General features: G+C 36.3%; 1 protein-coding gene across 1 annotated transcript in view; it reads right to left on the reverse strand.

Moving 5' to 3' along the window:
* The window catches only part of KIF6 (kinesin family member 6), a 381,950-nt gene that overhangs the window by 275,294 nt on the left and 91,145 nt on the right, over positions 1 to 15,511 (reverse strand). The window lies entirely within an intron of this gene.

Genomic DNA, 15,511 nt, shown 5'->3' on the forward strand with positions numbered 1-15,511 from the left:
CAACATTCAGCCGTATCACATTCCTTCTGATGCTCCAGGCTTACAAATAACACATCATTTAATGAAATGCCTTGTTTGGCCTAATTCCATATAGTAATTATAGAGCAGTGCACTAAAAATTGTTTTCTTTAGAGCTACCAACTTCTTTTCAAAGAAAATTTTCTCCTGTTTCTACTAATACTTGCTTTCTTATTCAGATTTTATAGTGGTAGTAACACAAATTATGTGCTCAAGTTTTCCACATTTGGGAAACCTATAAAAATAGATACATCTAGAAGCAATGGATTTGTAATTCTGGAAAATCATAGCATTTCCTCTGCCAGGTAAATAGCTTTATACACCTCTTAGTTTATGATATTACATTTTATAAGTTCTGAATTTATTTACTTTTATTTTCATTTTAACATACAGTTTATTATTTTTCCAACTATAAGCATAATACATACTTCTTGTGAAAAAGTGTGAAAGTAGAAAGAACCAAGAAAGCAGAGCCTCATTACAAGGACAATGTGGTATGTTAATATATTGCCTTAATTTTCTTACACACATTTTGCAGATCATCATAAAATTATAAATGTATGCATGTTACTCTCTTTTGATCACCCCTCAACATTTTATTTATTTATTTATTATTTATTTAATTTATTTATTTTGAGACACAGTCTTGCACTGTTGCCCAGGCTGAAGTGCGGTGGCATGATCTTGGCTCACTGCAACCACCACCTCCCGGGTTCAAGCGATTCTCCTGCCTCAGCCTCCTGAGTTGCTGAGATTACAGGTGCCCACCATTGTGCCCAGTTAATTTTTATATTTTTAGTAGAGACAGGGTTTTGCCATGTTAGCCATGCTGGTCTCGAACTCCTGACCTCAGGTGATTTGCCCACCTTGGCCACCCAAAGTGCTGGGATTATAGGTGTAAGCCACCACACCCAGCCTACAACTTTTTTTAAATAGTTACACAATACTTTAGGGTTAGGATATATTAATGAAATTTTTTAACCCTTCTTTTATGAGAATTTGTTGTTTCCAATTTAAGGCTGTTTTAAATAACATGGTAAGAGATATGTATATGTACAGATAGATAGATAGATAGATAGATAGATAGATAGATATAGATATACATATACACACACATATACATACACACACACACACATCTTTACTGTATCAATATATATCTGATCCTGAAGCTTTTGAAATAATTCATATTTTCTCCTTAGGGAAGATTTCTGGGGGTGACATTACAAGATCAAAAGCTTTGAACAGCTTTAAGGCTCTCATCATACCTGGCAGGCCTATAGCACCCTCTGTGGAATGGACAAAACTGGGCTGAGATCCTGGCCCCACCCCAGGTGCTAGTGGTAAGTCTTTGGTATCTTAGGAACTCTCGTTGCATCTCTGTCTCCTCTATAAACTGAAGACAATATCACCTCTACAGTGGACTGTTGAGAAAAGAATCATGTATTTAAGTTCCTTGTTCATCGCTGTGCCCCAGGCCTAAAAGGACAACTGGTATATGTTTGATGCACAATAATACATTGGATGAATGAACAAATGCGCTTAGTAGTGTATGTTGCACATTAAAATCCAATAACTAGTAGCTTCCTTGAAGGTAGCCAGTAAAACGGTTTCCAAAAATGTTATACTGATTTATATTCCTACTGCATGAGAGTGCCTGTTTCACTATTATTTTAATAACACTGAACATTAGTTTTTAAATTTTTGCTAATATTTTAGGTTAAAATGTTCTGTTTAATTTACATTCTTTTAATGGCTAATGAAATTGAACCTATTTTCGCCAGGCATGGTGGCTCATGCCTGTAATCCCAGCACTTTGGGAGGCCGAGGCAGGTGGATCACCTGAGGTCAGGAGTTCGAGACCAGCCTGGCCAACATGGTGAAACCCCATCTCAATTAAAATTCCAAAATTAGCCAGGTGTGGTGGCGGGTGCCTGTAATCCCAGCTACTTGGGAGGCTGAAGCAGAAGAATCGCTTGAACCCAGGAGGTGGAGGTTGCAGAGAGCCAAGATCACACCACTGCACTCTAGCCTGAGCAACAAAAGTGAAAATCCAGCTCAAAAAAAAAAAAAAAAAAAAAAAGAAAGAAATTGAACCTCTTTCCATCTGTTTGTTTTGTCTTTTGTCTACTTATCTGGGGTACTTAAATGCATGAGCTCTTTATATATAAAACCTTTTGTTTCTTATATTTATTATGCAAATTTTATATGTGCTTGCTTTTTAACTTTGACGTATTAGAAATGTTGTTTTAACATATAAAAGTTTAAACTGTTATAATGTATGAATCTTTTATTTCCGTCATTTTTAAGCTTAAAGTCCTTCCAAATTAACAGAGTATATAAAAATTCACTTTTCTCCTATTCTTTTGGGATATGAGTTGATGGAATGAAATGAGGGCTCTAAATGGATTTTTTCCTCTCCATCAATGATTGTGTGGCTCATGATGCAGGTTGCCTATATGGGATCTGTCCTCCCCTTCTCCCTAACTATTAGGCTTTGATTTTGTTCAGGGAATTATTTAAAAACACCAGACTTTCCCAGACTCTCTTGGAACTAGGGCTGCCCATATCACAAAATTCTGGTCAGTGACAAAGAAGTAAAAGTCACTGGATGGAGCTTCCTGGACATGAGCAGCCTCAGGCAGCAGATGCCTGTTTCCTTCCAGAAATGTGCACGAGATGCTGGAGGTGAGGCAGCCACTTTGCACGATGACTAAAGCTGCCCACTAAGAATGGCTGTTCAGACTGATGAAAGGAAGCCCTGAAGGCATCCTGGAGCTTTCACAGCAACCCTCCCTGCCTATTTTTAGAATCTTTAAGGTCCACGTGGTGGTGTGGGAGAGGTGAGGCTTGGGGTGTGGCAAGGAACAGACTATTTGGTTAAGCCATTGTAAGTTAGGCTGCTATTACCTGCAGTTGTTAATTTACTAACACAAATGTCCAGTACTGTTGACTGAAGAATTCTTCCCTCTACTTACATTAAATGATTACATGGTATAGAATATGATTCTGGTTTAATCTGTTTGCTTTTCTTCATCTATTTAATTTAGAAGTAGTATAACATGATTTCATTATTAGAATTTTTACTTAATTTGAACAGATAATGTCATTAATTTTATCTCACTTTTCCACTTTTTGAAAATTTCTTTGTTCTTCTTGGTTGTCTATCCTTTCAGATAAACTCTGGAACCATATATATGTTCTTTAAAGCCTCTGTGATTTTGTTTGGAATTTCATTGAACCCATGCATTAATATGAGGATACCCCTTTAAGATATTCATACTGCACACTCAGAAACAGATTAATAACTATCTATTTTCAAGTCTTCTTTTACTTTCACAGAAAAATGTACTATCTTGTTCACAAAGTTCTTGAACATTTCCTGAGCATTTTACCTTCTTTTTCTATTGTAAAAGAGATCTATTTAGCCATTACTTTTCTAAATGGATTATTCCTAGAGCTTGCTTCTTAGATCGAGTTAGACAAATACTAATAGATAATAGCTGGCCGGTTGGTCTGAATACGATCAGTCTTATCTCTGTTTCATAGTAACTAATTTTCATTTTGTAGAACATCTTCAACTACTATATTTTATTCAATATAAAAACACAAAGCCAATTAGAATTAACTGCAGAATCACACATAGGCTAACTGCTATGGAAGTTCCAGAGCAGAGAGATTAATATGCTGTTTGTGACTTTCATCACCTGGCCCAGATAACTCCTCTAGTCATCTGATGTAATCTCTTCACTTCCCTCACCTAGACTTCATTCTAAAGGCTCTTCCCATGTGTCCCCTCTCTAGGGCCAGCTCAGCTCTGCTCCTACCTCCACAACACTGTCAGCTCTTGGCTCAGTCAGAACTTGCCATACGTCAGAAAAATAAGGAAACCACTGAGAGTTGTGGGAGCAGAGATGGGGGTGTTAAAAGGGGCCTGAGTAGGTAGTGACAGGAAACAACTGGCTGAAGTGAGCTCCTTTTATGAGACGACTGCAGCTCTAAATCATGTGTATGCTCTTTTCGCATGTACATACATCATTAGTGGGACAGTCGAGTGTGGTGCAGAAGCTTCTTCAGGTGTTTCATGTGTATATTCCATTTTCCAACTAAATGGTAAGTTAACTGAAGAGACAAATACAGCTTAAATTCTTTATAATATAAATTAAACTCAAAAGAGCTAATTGAGATTCTTGCAATATGGTAAATTGTTGGTAATACATGGTATTAACACTCTCAAAAGGTTGTAATAATTTTTTTCTCTATCAGTTAAGCTATAATAGACGTTTTCTAAACCCTGTACGTTTTTCTAAAGAACAGAATAAAGTGATCAGGCAAGCTTAGAATCATTCAAAGCTGTTTAAATAATCCTGAGGTTTTGCTTTATCTGAAAATGATGTCCTATCAGAACAAATCAATTCATAAAGCAATTGTGGAGACTAACAGGACAATATGTCAAAGCAAAACAAATCCATACTAATATACAGTTTAGAATGTGTATTTCACCTCTTAATGGCTGAAGAAAGTGTATGCATTTGTTTATACACAAAGCACAAGGAAAATGGAACAGACTGAGGTGACAGTGTTTTTCCTGTCATTAATTAATCTCATGTCACTAAAAGCTCTGAATATCACAGATATATTTCTACATTCCAGATACGAGTGAAAACACTGAAGCTGTTTCTTCCTATCCTTCCACGCATCACTTATCAAACAATGGTTCGTGAAAGCTAACATTTCTATTATATGGACTAAATGTTTGTGTCCCCTCCAAATTCATATGTTGAAGTCCTAATTCCCAATGTGATGATATCTAGAGGTGGGGCTTTTGAGAGGTAATTTGGTTTAAATGAGTCATGAGGGTGGGGTCCCAATCCCATGATGGTATTAGTATCCTTATAACAAGAGCTCTCTCTCTCTCTCCCCACCAGGTGAGAAGGCAACAATCTGCAAGCTAGGAAGAGAGCCCTCACCAGACACCAAATCTGCCAGCACCTTGCCCTTGGACTTCCCAGCCTCCAGAACTGTGAGAAGTAAGTGTCTGTTGTTTAAGCTACCCAGTCTATGGTATTTTGTTATGGCAATCCAAGCTGACTAAGACAACCTCCTAATTGTCTAAGACATTTCTGATATTGAGAACAATCTCCTTCAACTGGCTATTGAGAGTAGAGGAAGCCAGCTTTCCCCCTTGTTATTACTCTAGTAGGTCGGGCTAGACTTTGTGTGGAATTATGTCATTTTCAGGCTAGAGGGGCTTTCTATTCCCTTCATCATGATCACTGGCAGTGTTTCAGTTCTCAAGGTACACAGTCCCTGGCCAAGACATAGAGTAGGACTTAACATCACTGGTCACTGGTTACTCATATCATCCTACAGGAAAGCACCCCTAACTCCTCAAGAGGCTGCCGTTCCAGCTGTGTCAGTAATTAACTCAGTTTAAGAAAAGACTGGAGTTAGCTTTAACTTTGAGATCTATGCTTATAGGCCTAGGAGTCCCCTCAAATCCCCATAGAAGCCAGAAAAAAATAACACAAATGAAACATGTAATGCAAAAGGTAGTAGTAAGAACCGAAGGATGCATGCCTCATCTAAAAGCACTAAGTAAAAAAATTTTAAACACAAAATGTGTAGGCCAAACAAAACAGGTTTAGGCCTGATGCAAGGACGGCCCAAAGTGTAGGGGGGAGAACTGGCTTCCAAAAGGACAGAGTTCCTGAGACTAGAGGAAAGTAGGTAAGTGAGAAAAAGGGTGACAGGCAGGAAGTTGAGGAAATTTATGTTTGACAGTTTCCATATTCTTTCTGAGACAGGGATACAATGGGTTTCAAAGAGATTTGGGGCAGGGAGTAGTTGACCAAAGAGATGAATATCTGGTAAAATTATTGTAAGGATGGGAACAAAAAGCACCAGGCACATCAATGTGTTGCTCTGCAGGCTGAGGGCCCAGCTGAGGTCGGAGACCATAATATGGTGAAGCCTACTCCAGTCTTCTCTGAACCCCCAGGTTGAAATCAGTTTCCCCTCTTCTGCCCCCACAGAATCTAGGGCATCTTATCACTTACTATGCACAACTGAAATGATCAGTTTATGAGTCTGTTCTATTAGAACCAGAGCCCTTTGAGGTCAAGAATATTTACTTTCAGACTTTTGCAGAGAGTCTGACATGCACCAGATGGGGCTAAAATAGACAAGCTTTGGCTCACTCAGACCGACACAAGTGGCTCCAGAGGCCTAAAGAAACCTAGAAACTGCAGTCTGCTCAGAGTTCAGGTGGAGTACTGGGATATGACACGGATCTCTCAGGAAAAGACATCAGAACCCCCAGCTCTGATGTTTAATAGAACAGGGTTAATATCCTGGTTCTAGCTCTTAGCAGACATGAAACCTTGGAGAAACATCACACAATCTCTGTGAACCTTAGTTGTGTCAACCATAAAACATGGATTATAATACCTACTTCCTTAAATGAGATAATGTATGCACAGTCTTTAGCATAAAAACTGTCATAAAATAAGTGCTCAATAAATACTGATTCGCTATCCTCTTTGGAGAGATTTTCCTGGTATTTCAGAAAACAACTTCCCCTAGGTGGATGAGGGAAGGCATTAAGGCAAACCTCCTGCATTAGAATCACCTGGGATATTTATTCAACCATATCTGAATTTTCTGCGGATGGAAGCCAGGAATTAGCATTTTTAACAATCATCCCAGGTGATTCTTACACTTAGTTAAATTTCAAGCCACTGGATTATGATGCCTTCCAATTTTGTTCCTTTGTTTTTTACTCCCGCTGTCACCTAAGCAGTCCTAGTAACTTCCCACAATGCTCTGACTCTTGTCCACCTCATTCCAGTGCTACATATTACTAACTGATTTTTCTTCCTAAAAGGCAGTTCCAATTACACTATGTCCTGGAATCAAAATCTCCAAGGGCTACACCTTGCCTACCAAATCCTTGCATTTATACCTTGCCAGTCTTAATGCTCCTGTCTACTCCCTTACTGGGTTCTAGTCAAACAGGTCTACTAACTGTCACAGAACAAGCCCTATGCTTCAACTTCTCTATCTTTGTTTCCGCACAAAAGCGACACTCCACTGCCCCAAGTCCTACCCCTTCCCTCAAGGATGATTTCATCTGCCATCTTCCCTGTGAATCTTTGCCTGATCTCTTGCATTGATGTGATTTCTTTCTCCTGTGAGCTCTTGTCATTTTTTTTTTTTTTTTTGGCTCTTACAATGTTTTTCATATTCCACCTTATGCTATTTTATACTAGCTTTATCCTCTCTGCTATGAGTTCCAGGGAAACAGGGACTACGTTAGCAAACATGGTGCCTACCACAATGTCTGGAACAAAGTTGGGTCTCAACAAATGTTTGCTGAATACATGAATGAATTCACATGACTAGACTGTAAGCCATGAGAGCAGAGACTGTGCATTAATTTTTTTGTAACTCCTGCATCACTTAGCAGTGTTTTCTATCCAGTTGGTATTAGAAATGTGGTGACTTAAATGTAACATTTGGAGACATTTTCCCCTTTGATGACAAATTATTCAAAAAATACAACACAGCCAAGATTTCAATACTGAATGCTGGAGTTTACTGGCTCCTTTTTATAGCAATAACCATGACAATCGTAGAATCTTAAGTGGAATATGCTTCCCTATTTAGGAATACTAAAATTATACTAAAGTAAGGTGACTATTTTCTCTACAGCTAAGACCAACAGTTATCCTGTTTAACTTCATGAGACAAACTTAGATTCTAACTATATTCCCTTTATAGCGTGTGACATAAGAAGCTTTCAAAAATAGAATTTCTATTTTGATTTGAAACACTAAAAAATTTCTAAATACAGAATAGGTTTAATACATATATGTATGTATATGCATATGTTTGTCTATATACAATATATAGCCAATTACTTTTTAAATTAAACTTTTTGAGATACTTATAGATTCACATATAGCTATAAGAAATAATTCAGGGAAATCTCATACACCCATTGCCCAGTTTTTCCCAATGGTAACATCTTACAAAACTATAGTATTAAAATATCACAACCAGGACACTGGCAATCCAATCCACCAATCTTATTCATATTTTTCCAGCTTTGCTTGTACTCATTTATGTGTATGTGTGTGTGTATAATTTTAGTTCTATGCAATTTTCCCAGTTGTGCTTGTATTCACTTGCATGTGTTTGTGTGTGCATTTAATATTTAATTCTGTGTAATTTCCCCAATTTTGCTTATGTTCCCTTGTGTGTGTCTGTGTGTGCATTTAGTTCTATGCAATTTTATCACATGGGTAGCTTTGTGTATCCAGAGCCACGTGAAGACACAGAACACTGCATCATCACAAGGATCCTTTGTGTTGACCTTGTCCAACCATTCCCCTCCCCTCCCTAACCCTGTATCCACTAATCTGTTCACCAACTGGAATCATACAGCATGTAAACCTTTTGGGATTGGCTTTTTTTACTCAACATATTTCCCTGGAGATTCATTCAAGTTGTTGATTGTCTCAATAGTTCATTCCTTTTTGTTGTCATCTTATTAACTAAAGCCTATAGTTTACATCAGGGTTCATTCTTTTTATTGTAAATTCTGTGGGTTTTGACAAATGTGTTATGTCATGTGCTCACCATCACAGTATCATATAGAACAATTTAACCACCCACCCCTGTGCTTCACCTATTGATTCTTCTACCCTTCCCCCTCAACCTCTGACAATCACTGATCATTTCACTGTCTCTACTGTTTTGCCTTTTCCAGAATGCCATATAGTTTGAATCATACAGTATGTAGACTTTCATGCTAACTTTTGCACTTAGCAATATGCATTTACATTTCCTCCATGTCTTTTTGTGGCTTAATAGCTAATTTCTTTTCATTGACAAATAATATTCCCCTATATGGATGTACTATAGTTTATCTGTTAACCTATTGAGGAACATCTTGGTTCCTTCCAATTTTTAGCAATTATGAATAAGACTGCTATATGTATTTGTGGGAATGTTTTTGTGTAGACATAAGTTTTCAACTCATTTCGGTAAAAACCTAGGCATGCAGTAGCTGGATTGTATGGCAAAAGTATGTTTAATTTTCTAAGAAACTGCCAATTTGTCTTCCAAAGTGGTAGTATCGTTCTGCATTCCCACCAGCAATTAATGAGTTCCCGTTGCTCCACATCCTTGCCAGTATTTGGTGTTAGTATTTTAGATTTTAGCCAGTCTAATTTGTAAGTAGTGGTATATCACTGTTTTAATTTGCAATTCCCTAATGACAGGTGATGTTGAGCTTCTTTTCATACGCTATTTGCCATATGTGTATCTTCTTCAGTGAAGTGGCTGTTCAGATATTTTGCCCATTTTTAAAATTGGTGCATTTATTTTCTTATTGTTGAGTTTTTAAAATTCTTTGTATATTTCAGATATAAAAATTATTTGTGTATTTGTATCTTTATCAGATATGTGTTTGGTAATTAATTTCTCCCAGCCCGTGACTTGTCTTTTCATTTTCTTAACAGTGTCTTTCACAGAACAGAAGTTTTAATTTTAATTAAGTTCAACTTATAATTTTTTTCTTTCACTGGTCATGCTCTTGGTGTTGCATCTAAAAACTCATTGGCAAACCCAAGGTCATCTGGATTTTCTCCTATGTTATCTTCTAGAAGACTTATAGTTTTCCATGGTACATTCTGGTCTATGACTCATTTCATGTTAATTTTGTGAAAGGTATAAGGTCCATCTCTAGATTCATTTTTTTCACGTGTGCATATCCAGTTGCTCCAGTACTAATTATAAAAAAGCCTATCCCCTTTCCATTGAATTGCTTTTGCTTCTTTGTCAAAAATCAGTTGACTATATTTTTAAGGGTCTATTTCTGGGCTCTCTATTCTGTTCCATTGATACATTTGTCAGTTCTCTTGCCATTATCATACTGCCTTAATTACCATCTTTATAGTATGTCTTGAAGTTGGGTGATGTCAGTCTTTTGACTTTGTTCTTCTGTATTGTATTGGCTATTGTGGATATTTTGCCTTTCCTGTAAAATTTATAGTCATTATATTGACATCTACAAAATAATTTACTAGGAATTTGCTTTAGATTAAATTGATCTATACTTTATCTACAAATCAAGTGAGAAAGAACTGACATCTTAATAATATTGAATCTTCTTATCCATTAACATGGAATATCTTTTTATTTAGATATTCTTTGATTTATTTTATCAGCTTTGTAGTTTTCCTCATATAGCTCGTGTACATATCTTGTCAGATTTATACATATTTCTTTTTTTGATGCAAAGGTAGGCAGTATTGTGTTTTACATTTCAAATTCCAATTATTTATTGTTGGTATGTAGGAAAACAATTGACTTTTGTACATTAACCTTGTATTCTGCAACCTTGCCATAATCACTTATGAGTTCCAGGAATTTGTCAATTCTTTGAGATGTTCTACATGATAATCATATCATCTGTCAACAAAGACAGTTGTATTTCTTTCTTCTCAATAACTTTAATTTCTTTTTCCTGTATTATTGCATTGGCTAGGAATTCCAGTACAATGTTGAATCAGAGTGGTGAGAGGGACATCCTTGCCTTGTTCCTGATCTTGGGAGAAAGCATCTAGCTTCTCATCATTATATATAATGTTACCTACTGGCATTTTATAGATATTCTTTATCAAGTTGAAAACATTTCCTCCATTTCTAGTTTCCTGAGAGTATCATAAGAGGATATTGGATTTTGTTAAATATTTTTTCTGCATCTATTGATATAATATGACTTTTATTCTTTAGACTGTTCATGCCATGGACTACATTAATTGATTTTTGAATGTTGAACTAGTCTTACATACCTTCAATAAATCTCACTTGGCTGTAGAATAGAATTCTTTTACACATTTTGAATATAATTTACTAATATTTTGTTGAAGATTTTGCATGTGTGATCACAAGAGATATTAGCCTGAGTTTTCCTTTCTTATAATGCATTTGTCTGCGTTTGGTGTTTGCATAATGCTGGGCTTACTGAATGAGTTAGAACGTGTTCCCTCTGCTTCTTTTTTTTTTTTTTTCAGAAGAGACTGCAAATTCTTTGGGATATTTTAGTAGACAATATGTATGTCTTTTATTTCTTGTTTTTCTTTTACTGCAGTGGCTAGTATTTCCATACTATATTGAAGAAGAGTGGTGAGAGTGGACATTGTTGCACTGTTTCTGATCTTAGGAAGAAAACATTCAGTCTTTCACCATTACATATTTGTCAGCTGTAGGATTTTGTAGATACTCTTTAACAAATTGAGGTGATTCTCCTTATTTCTAACTTGTTGAGATTTCTATCAAGAATGGGTGTTAAATACTATTTCTGAGCTTCATATAATTTTTATTCTTTAGCCTGTGGATTACACTGATTGCTTTTCAAATGTTGAACTAGCTTTGCAATCTAGAATTAATCTCACTTGGTCTTGATACAGTATTCATTTTATACATTTTTTGATTCAATTGCCAATATTTTGTTGAGGATTTTTGAACTATGTTCATGAGAGATATCAGTGTGTAGTTTTTGTTTGTTTGTTTTTTGTACAATTTTTGCCTGGTTTTGGTATCAGAGCAATACTAGACTCATAGAATAACCTGGGAATTGTTCTCTCTTCTATTTCCTGGAAGACATTATGCAAAATTGGTGTTAATTCTTCTTTAAATATTTGGTAGATTTTCCAGTGAAACAATCTAGGCCTAAAGATTTCATTTTGTGAAACTTATAAAATGATGAGTTCAATTTCTATAATAGTTATTGAACAACAATGTATTTCATCTTGGTTAAGTTTGGATAATCATTTTTGATTGTTAATTTAGATGTCAGTATTTCTCATATTTACTAAACAAATGACTATAGCAACATTTGCAAAAAAGCAAATGACTTTAGTTTAGTGCCCTGACATAATATATACAAAATCCACAGACAGTTTATAGGCAAAAGTTCTGCAAGAGCAGACAAGTGGTACACCTTAGAATGTAAAAAAAAAAAAAAGAAAAGGCAGAGTGTATGTAAAAAGAGTGTCTCGCAGGTGACATTTGGGGATGCTGTGTCACTCAATGGTAAGGAAGCTGTTACTGATGGCTATAATTGTGCAGCACCAACATGACCCTGCGTTTGATTTTATATAGTTAAGCCTAGTATAAGAATGCAAAAGAGATAAAATGGGTATATTGCCATTGTCCCTCAAATGGATGACTACAAGTGGGGACCAAGGTCAACAGACATTTTGCCTACTATGTTTAGAAGGCATTCAAAGTGTTTGAGACATTTCAGCTCACAACAATGAAATCAGTCAACCAGACAGCTAGAATTTCAGAGTTATAGTATGCCCCAGTTCAAGAGTGTGTAATTAATAGCACATATGCTTAATCTAGTCCAAGTACAGCAAAAAAATTCATTAAAAATAATTATTTTAGCATCTTAGTAAAAGGCAAACTCTTCTAAGGCCCTCAGAAAACTAGCAGATTCAATACCAGTCAAACTGCATTATCTCCACAGCAAAGGGCTATCCAATTCTTGAATTGTTCTAAAATTTTATAGCAGTGAATATATTCAAAGTAATAGACTATTGACTTGGATATGGGACTCTTCTTTCTTAATGACATTTTTATTTTAATGGTATTTGTCGTCATGTAATTACAGTCCAAAATGTGAGAAGAAGAACTGTTTTAGACCACTTTTGTGTATGTGTGTGGAAGTTTCTTGAAAACAACTGTTTTATAACTGAAGTCACTTCCAACTTGAGTCAGTGAACTCTCCAACAAGAGGACAAAGCTACTAAAGGAGGGGAAGTCGCTGAAGATGAAAGCTAGCAACATCCCTGGAGACAATCTGACCAGCATTGAGAATGACTGCTGAATGCCAGTCATGTTGAGAAACGTGGAGGACACAGGGTGGACTAAGGCATTGTGCTTGCTCTCAAGAGGCTTGCTCTTTTCGAAAAGAAGCCCATTTGAAAATACTGAAATCACTTTTTCTTCTTTTGTGAAGGATAGAAAACTCAACAACTAAGTCGTCTCCTGTGAAGGGCACCAGTCTTTTTAACTCTTGACATTGGAGGCTGAAAGATTGTTAAATATTACTTAATCCGATGCCCACATTCTATAAATAGAGAAATCCAGAAAAATGAAATAATTTACCTAAGACTGTAGGACTAGGACTGGAACCCAAATTTCCTGACTTTTCATCAAGTACTTTTTTTTCTATATATTATGTTACCTCTCTTAAGAGTTCAATGGACTTTTCTCATTCCTAGCTCTTCCCATTGTTAGGCTGCACCAAATCATGTCGGTTAGACTCAGATGAAAAGAGCTCATGCTCTGTTCTTCTCCCTCTACACTCTCATTTCAAAATGTCTACTTCACAGTTTCAATTCAACAAATAATTTTTAAAAGTTATTAAGGACTTATTCTGGCTTAGGCAGTAGAGAGACTACTAAACCAAGCAAGGCATACTTCCTACCTCTGAGGAATTTATTGTAAATATAAACACCTAGTATGACATCCTTAGACAGCAAACTTATCTATGTAAAATTTATTATCATCACTCAGTCAAGCTTTCTAATGGAAATCTCCTTTTAAGTCAATGACTCCTTAATTCTCTAGGCCCCACTATAAAAATTTTGAAGCTTGGCGGGGCGCGGTGGCTCATGCCTGTAATTCCAGCACTTTGGGAGGCCGAGGCAGGTGGATCACGATGTCAGGAAATCGAGACCATCCTGGCTAACAAGGTGAAACCCCTTCTCTACTAAAAATACAAAAAATTAGCCAGGCGTGGTGGCGGGTGTCTGTAGTCCCAGCTACTCGCTACTCGGGAGGCTGAGGCAGGAGAATGCCGTGAACCCGGGAGGCGGAGCTTGCAGTGAGCTGAGATCGCGCCACTGCACTCCAGCCTGGGCGACAGAGTGAGACTCCATCTCAAAACAACAACTAAAAAAAAAAAAAATTTTTTTTTGAAGCTCTTTTTGCTACTCTGCCGTGAAAGCGAGAATATCTGGTTTTTAATCTTTGTTCTAACACTAACCAATTAGTTTTGAAACACTGGCCAAGTCATACCTCTCTGGGCTTCATCTCCTCAATTAGGAAAATGAAGAGTACACCAACCTTCTATGATTTACATTTCTTTTCAAATTATATCAAATCCAAGGTGCTGGATATAATCAAGTTATTTTATTTCACTTCTTTGCATATCTTCAGTTCCTCTCTCCTCCTCCATGTTCATCATATCTAAGTTCTTAATTCCTGGATTATTGTTAACAGCCATCAAACTCTTAGGTGTACATGTTACTTGCTAAAAGCAATTTGAAGCAAGATTTAGCCTGGAGGTATGCTGGTTAGACTAGAGGCTAGAAAACTAGACACTTTTTGGAATAAAGTTCAATCTCACAGTAAAAGCCTATCATTCAAGTCTCTCCAAAAATAGGCTTCAGTTGGCCCTTCTGCTTTTATTTCCAACAACTCTTTGTCCTAGTCCATTCAGGCTATAACAAAATACCATAAATTGGGTGGCTTTATAAACAACACAAATTTATTCCTCACTGTTCTGAAGGCTGGCAAGTACGAGATCAAGGTGCCAGTATGGTCAGGTTCTGGTGAGGACCCTCTTTCAGGTTACAGACTTCTAACTTCTTGCTGGTGTCCTCAGTATGGTAGAAGGAATGAAACAAGTCTCGTGTGCATATTTTACAAGGAAACTAATTCTATTCATGAGGGCTCTACCTTCTTGACCTAATCACCTCCTCAAAGGCCACGTTTCCTAATACCATCTTCATGGTGATTAGGTTTCAACATATGAGTTTTGGGGTGGCAAGAGTAACAAACATTCAGACCATAGCACTCCTCAATATGCTTACTTTCCAACCACACCTTCATGTCTTTAATGTTGTTCCTATCCTTCCTAGGTAAAGAGTTTTACTTTTTTTGTAAACTTACTGCTAATAGTTCTATTAAGCCCATTTTCTTGTATGGATTCAGTAATCTTTCCTTTCTCTTAATTCTTATACAAATATTTAGAGTAAAAATAACAGTCCCATTTCTTAAGTCCCTCTCATAAATATTTGAAGCATAAAAGAGATAATACGCAAAAATTCTCAACCAACATTAAAGGAAGAATACATATAAAGGTGGTATAAACAGTATAACTTATTTTCTTTATTATGTCTTCTTAATTTCTTTGCAAATTATAATAATCAACTGATTGTTAATCTTTTTGGTAGAGAATGAATATGTATTTCTAAACTAGATTTTTTAATAAGAATATAAAAATACATTTTCTTGGCTATAGGCTACTTCTGATATATGAAGATGTCTGAACAAAAGTATATGAACAGTTACCAATTAATATATGTCTAATATAGGCAGATATTCAAACAAACATTGAGCAATGTTATATAAATGCTGGCAGGGTAACTTGCTCCATTATTAGATAAACTTTGAAGATGCTATTTAA

The sequence above is a fragment of the Rhinopithecus bieti genome, unplaced genomic scaffold (genome assembly GCF_001698545.2).
Source record: "Rhinopithecus bieti isolate Rb0 unplaced genomic scaffold, ASM169854v2 scaffold_4553, whole genome shotgun sequence".
Lineage (NCBI taxonomy): Eukaryota > Metazoa > Chordata > Mammalia > Primates > Cercopithecidae > Rhinopithecus > Rhinopithecus bieti.